Below are 7,042 nucleotides of genomic sequence, written 5' to 3' on the forward strand. Positions count from 1 at the left end.
GTAAATTTGTCATAAAAACCGCAGAGCGAAGCCAATGTGTCAACTACTTTTGTCAAAGATTGTCTGAGGTCTATTTGAGTGAAAAGAAAGGATACCCGTTACCTATCTTAGCTCTAACAGGTTTATTTCTAGAAAGCACGCTAAATGTGTGGCGTTAGAGTAGTTTTGATTATTTGAAGTTAAAAATAATGTCTTCAGTTGAGAAAATAAAGACAAAACGGGTTCAGATCCCGTGCATGGTTCTTAGCGCGTGACTATCTAGGGTCGTATTATTTATTTTCTTGTTTAAAAGTGTTAAGCGGGGCCTCCGCAGTGATATTCCTGTTAACTATGTTCGTTTCATTGTTACAAAGCGGCCGGCTCATTTTAAGAAAAAGCAGCAATACACGTTCTCTCTAGCGCGAAACCAAATTCCCGGGCGGTTGAGATTAATGTTTAACAAGATGTACGATATCGTGAGGCTAGGAAATACTCCCATTTGTCGCTGAAATTCCCTAAGAAAACCAGAGGTAAAGGACTCTTTGTCAAAATTATCTCGCTAGAATGGTTCTTGGCCACACAATTCGCCAAAATCTGTAAATTTGAACGATTAACCACGGTTAACCACGGTTAACCATCAGTCTAGAAAGGATTAGGAATGTTCTTTGTTTACTGATGGTTAACCGTGGTTAACCGTGGTTAACCGTGAAATTTCAAAAGGTAGACACCTTTTGGGCTTGCTGAAGGCTGTTTATAGTAGAAAAAGAGACAATGAAGACTTTCGTATCTTAAGTTAGCTTTTCATGTTTAAAGAAATGCTTAAAAGAAGCGTCAATAAAACATGAAGTAACAACAATTGGAGCTGTCACGCGCACTTGTCACGCTTCATCCAACTGCGTTGGATATGTCACAAGGTATATTACATTGCATAAGCGCATTGTTACTTTGACATAACAGTTATTCGCCTAACGGTGAAATTTCTTTCATTATTCCATAAACTGGCATTTGGAAATGAAATGGGCAGTAAACACGGGCTTTATATTTCTTTGATCGTCTCGAACGATGATTTGCGTGCGTGACCTCCTCGCAGTTTAATGTCTTCAGACACCTCTATGCTATATGCCAAAGGCTAGGAAACGTGTCATTAGTTCAACATAATTTTCTTCTTTTTCAACCATTTTCACATCAGAAATAATCAGGTAAATGCAGGAGTTTCTTCATCAATTACAGCAGCGATAAACATTTTGCCTCAATTTATTCCATTTTTGACCCTTTGATTGCGTTATCGTCAAATTCGTTAATGGCCTCTAATTAGAAACCAACTAATACAGCATCAATGCCGATTGGACATTACGCGCTGTTCTTAAGATATATTCCGTTTTGCACCTCGGACAATCATTGACAAAAGTGTTGACACATTGTCAATTTACGCCCTTTTTTATTGTTATATGGACCAATTTCATCCTTTTGCCCCACTTTCCAACCCCCCTCCCCCCAATCAATGTTGTAGTTTGTTTCTAAGAGTCCTTTGCTACCATTTTACAACATTGGATGGGGGGAGGGGGGTATTTTAGCAGAGAGTCATGAAATTTATAAACTAGTGGTAAATTTGTCATAAAAACCGCAGAGCGAAGCCAATGTGTCAACTACTTTTGTCAAAGATTGTAGCTTTTGATACCCTGTTTATTGTAAGACGATCTTTAATACTATAAATACTTAGTAGAAATTCAGCTGTGTTCTATTGGAAATCCACGAATCTGATTGGTTCTCCCACTGTTTTCTATTCGCCGATAGAAAACAGTCGCGCGCGCGAGTAGCTCTTTAAGCGGTAAATTTTCTTGATTTTTGTCTTCAAAGTGCACAATATTGTAGGTTTTGGACTGCAATCCTTTAGAGTTTCTACTAAAACAATTAGACTACTCGCCCTCGTTTTCTATGAATGATAGTCAACTCGGCTACGCCTCGTTGACTATTTGCTCATAGAAAACTCGGGCTCGTAGTCTAATTGTTAATTAGCAAGTTTGTTAACGGTCCAATACCACCTTCATGTTTTTAGCATAACTCATGACCGGGTACTACATAATTAACTAACGTCCCACTTTAAATACTTCTTTAAAGTGTCAGCCAGCTACTCGTTGCTCTACAGGGGGACTGGAGTGGCTGGAAATGTCTTAATCGAAGGAAGTTTCACTGAAAAGCAGGGTTACAGCTGCTTTCACTTTCTAAAAATTGCGGCTTTTGAGATTAGGTTCCTCTTTTTTATCGATGATGACAGTTTTCGCGACTGAAATTGTCTTCGTTTATTCCTTTACAGATGAGATCAGTTTGATTGCTTCTGAGAAATATAAAAAGCCAGGAGAATCAATTCCAAAGAAAAAAAATTGTTTAACAAATAAAGAAGCCTAAGCTATGTTTTTTACTGTCATAAAACACGACGGGCATTTGAGAACACGAGGGAAATGTACAAAAACATGGGCCGCAGGCGAATGTTTTCTACATTTCTCGAGTGTTCTCAAATGCCCGGAGTGTTTTACGACAGAATGAAACATGGCTTTGGCTTCTTTCTTTGCTTTATGATATAGATTTTAGACGCCGCGAGTGAAAAGTTTAATTTAAAAGATAAGGTCTTGTAAATGTACAACGAGAGCGACAGAACAAGAAGACGAAAATCATTATTTAGTTTACGGAAAAACCAGAAAACTGACACAATTTCATTCAGTGTTCGACGTAAAATAAGGCTAAGCATTTCAGGTAAGTTTGTTACCTTTCAATCTTGATCTTGTCGTTTTGAACTTCAATAAACTTCACCGGCTCTGAGTGCAATTTCGTCTCGATGACAGCGGTCCCTTGCTTAGTTCGACTTGAACATGGCGTATAATTTCCAGAAAAGCTATTGCCTCGGATCTTCCCATAAACCTTAATTGTTCTGACAGTTTTCCAGCATGAATAGAGGATTTAAAAGGAGATTTTCGAAGAAAAACTTCGAAAGAAAACTCTCTCGCTCGCTTCCTTCCGAGTTTTATTCAACTCAAGAAGTGAACACTGCGCCGCAATTTTTCCCGCCTAATTATATTTCACTTCGTTTACATCAAAATGAAATGTCCAGTGGATATATACTAGGAATTTAATAAAACATTTATTCCATTCGTGGTTATAGCCAACGAACAGTCAACGACGCGCGAAGCACTCGAGGGAAGCTGACGAAAAACAATAAAACATGATTTTTCTATGTTTTATACTCTGATAAAACATAGGTTTTTAGCCAATCAGAGCGCGCGTAGACTCCTATCTATATTATAATATCATATAAAATAGGTAGGCCGTTAGTTAAACAGACCCCCCTTCCCTCTTTCCTCCTCAACTTTACGCTTATTATCCAGTAAGCGCTAACTTTCCTCTTGCGTTAACACCAGGGCTGCATTTGTAATATAAAAAATGATAAACCAAGTGCTTTTTATTTTTGGTTTTAAATTAAACTATCCTTCTCAAAGAATAAAACTAACCCCCCAAAATAGTAGTAAGACTTACCTTTTATTGCTAAACGAAAGTAGTGAAATTCCTCCCTACTCTAAAATTGAAGTTCTTCTGTGGAATGGGAAGGAACAGCGCCGAAGGAATATCCTTTGAACAACATAGAGCTTCACATAAAATGCTGGCAGATCCACCCCCTCACCTCAACGGCTATCAGCTGTCAAAATACTATTATTTAAATAGACTATTGGCTAGCCTGCGTGCAGCCGTCAAGGAAATGGAAGACGACTGCACGCAGGCTGACTAGTAACTAGCTTTTGATACCCTGTTTATTGTAAGACGATCTTTAATACTATAAATTCAATTAGCAAGTTTGTTAACGGTCCATTACTAAGTTCATGTTTTTAGCATAACTCATGACCGGGTACCACATAATTAACTAACGTCTCACTTTAAATACTTCTTTAAAGTATCAGCAAAAAGCTACTCGTTGCTCTACAGGGGGACTGGAGTGGCTGGAAATGTCTAAATCGAAGGAAGTTTCACTGAAAAGCAGGGTTACAGCTGCTTTCACTTTCTAAAAATTGCGGCTTTTGAGATTAGGTTCCTCTTTTTTAACGATGATGACAGTTTTCGCGACTAAAATTCTCTTCGTTTATTCCTTTACAGATGAGATCAGTTTGATTGCTTCTGAGAAATATAAAAAGCCAGAAGAATCAATACCAAAGAAAAAAATTGTTTAACAAATAAAGAAGCCTAAGCTATGTTTTATACTGTCATAAAACACGACGGGCATTTGAGAACACGAGGGAAATGTAGAAAACATGAGCCGCAGGCGAATGTTTTCTACATTTCTCGAGTGTTCTCAAATGCCCGGAGTGTTTTATGACAGAATAAAACATGGCTTTGGCTTCTTTCTTTGCTTTATGATATAGATTTTAGACGCCGCGAGTGAAAAGTTTAATTAAAAAGGTAAGGTCTTGTAAATGTACAACCAGAGCGACCGAACAAAGACGAAAATCAGCAATTAGTTTACGGAAAAACCAGAAAACTGACACAATTTCATTCAGTGTTCGACGTAAAATAAGGTTAAGCATTTCAGGTAAGTTTGTTATCTTTTAATCTTGATCTTGTCGTTTTGAACTTCAATAAACTTCACCGACTCTGAGTGCAATTTCGTCTCGATGACAGCCGTCCCTTGCTTCGTTCGACTTGAACAAGGCGTATAATTTCCAGAAAAGCTATTGCCTCATTACGACGAATTTAGCAAACGGAGTGCCAATCGTGTTTACTACCTGAGAATTTTTTCCTCGTGTTTGTTAATGCTATCACCTCTCCATGATGGAATCATACTTTTATGCGGCGAATTTTGGCTTTTGCTCAAGGTGGACTGTTAGTTAAACACACCCCCCTTCCCTCTCTCCTCCTCAACTTTACGCTTATTATCCAGTAAGCGCTAACTCGCTAACTTTCCTCTTGCGTTAACACTAAGGCTGCATTTGTGATATATTAAATGATAAACCTAGTGCTTTCAATTTTTGGTTTTAAATTGAACTATCCTTCTCAAAGAATAAAGCTAACCCCCCAAAATAGTAGTAAGACTAACCTTTTAATGCTAAACGAAAGTAGTGAAATTCCTCCCTACTCTAAAATTGAAGTTCTTCTGTGGAATGGGAAGTAACAGCGCCGAAGGAATATCCTTTGAACAAGATAGAGCTTCACATAAAATGCTGGCAGATCCACCCCCTCACCCCAACGGCTATCAGCTGTCAAAATACTATTGGCTAGCCTGCGTGCAGCCGTCAAGGAAATGGAAGACGGCTGCACGCAGGCTGACTAGTGGATACCTTTTAATACCCTGTTTATTGTAAAGGTAAACAACTTAATTCTAGTATATTCTAGTATATTTCCTGTAGCATATTAGCATTGTACTTTTGAAACCTCATATGATAATTTTTGGATTCAACAGTCTGGAAATTTATTTGATACATGTTCATGTTGTGGCTCAGTTTTATTTGATTTGCGAACATTGTACTGTTTTTTAATCACATTTCTGAAAGAAAAAATATAAAGAGCTCGAGACCATTCCAAAATCATCATATATTGTCATACCACACCTAGTCCTTCATAATATATTGAAAATTCCTTTAATTGTTTTTCACAGAATGCCTCTGATGTCATCGCTCTTGTGAATCGACTGAACTTCACAAAGTTGACCTCCTTCAATGTGGTCCTTTTTACTACAGTGGACGATGCCAAGAGGCGTAAGGATACCATGATTCAAGAAGGTGCTACTTTGAAAGCACAAACGGGGCATTTTTTATGTCCAGGAGCGACCTCGAATTGAAGGGGAAAGTGGAGGTAATAAACAGTGAAATTATATTCTGGTCAAAAAGTTCTATTAGAATAGCTAATTATAACTCATCCAGGGCTAGTTTGTTAGATAATAACAGTGCGATTGGCATTAGTGAATAGTAAACAAGATGCAACTGAGTTGACTATCACTCCTGCAAATCTATAATATTTTATTATCTAACCTCTGAAGTATTGGTGCCAAAAACCTTTTTTTATGTATTTTTAGGTCGCAAACCAAGCATTACCACGACTGAGTTCTGATTTGTGGATTTGATGTGGCCACTAGTGATTGTTGTAAAGTTTTAAAATGTTAGCCAAAATGCTCCTACCGTAAATGATCTAATAAACGCCCGGGGCGTCTATTAAATTTTAGGGGTCCTGAGGGGGGCGTTAAATAGATATGAGGCGTTTATTAGAGAGAGGCGTTTATTCATTTTTACTGTAATAACGTCAGGAAAACAAAAAAATCTGCGCTAATACAAAGCTTAGAGATGCTGTTGATAGCTCGATATCAATGTCTTCATCGTCATCCGGTTCAACGATGTTGGCATCGATATCCAAGTCAATCTAAGTTAATATATAGAGCGTTTCCTTGGTTTTTGAGGTGATCCTTAGAGGGCGTCTATTAGACACGGGGCGTTTATTAGAGGGGGGGCGTCTAATACAAACTTTACCCCTCGGGGGAGGCGTTTATTAGATACGAGGCGTTTATTTGAGAGAGGGCGTTTATTAGATCATTTACGGTATTAGTATGGTACAGATGTAACATTTCTGGCAACAGCTAGTTGCACACAGCACTGTAAGCTTTTGTGTGTAGTCTGGTAAACTCACTGTAAACCTTTTTTTAATAGGACCATATTTAAAGGAAGTGCTGAATACCTTTGTGGTTGGGCACTGGACAGTATCAAGAAAAATCAGCTTGCGGCATTTGGCAGTGGAATGTAGTGATAATGTGGTGTTTGTTAAGCACAGAGCCTCAGAGGAGCCAATTCCACTGCAAGCCTTCACATGGCTTGTTAAGCATTTGTCACGCGAAGGGGATGCTGTAATTGACGTTGGTGTTAAAAGGAAATAAATAAATGTGAAACTGCCAAAAGTAATTTTAAAAAAGAATTCAATGGCAGTAAGATTTTGCTTTGCCATACAGTTTTCAAAATTTGAATAGAATTGAAAATGACAGAGGCTGACTAGGTTCCTTTAAGTGCAACTGATAAATGTCACTTCAAACTACCTGGAG

Source organism: Oculina patagonica, chromosome 5 (assembly GCF_052425735.1).
Source record: "Oculina patagonica isolate OP01 chromosome 5, crgOcupat, whole genome shotgun sequence".
NCBI classification, from domain to species: domain Eukaryota; kingdom Metazoa; phylum Cnidaria; class Anthozoa; order Scleractinia; family Oculinidae; genus Oculina; species Oculina patagonica.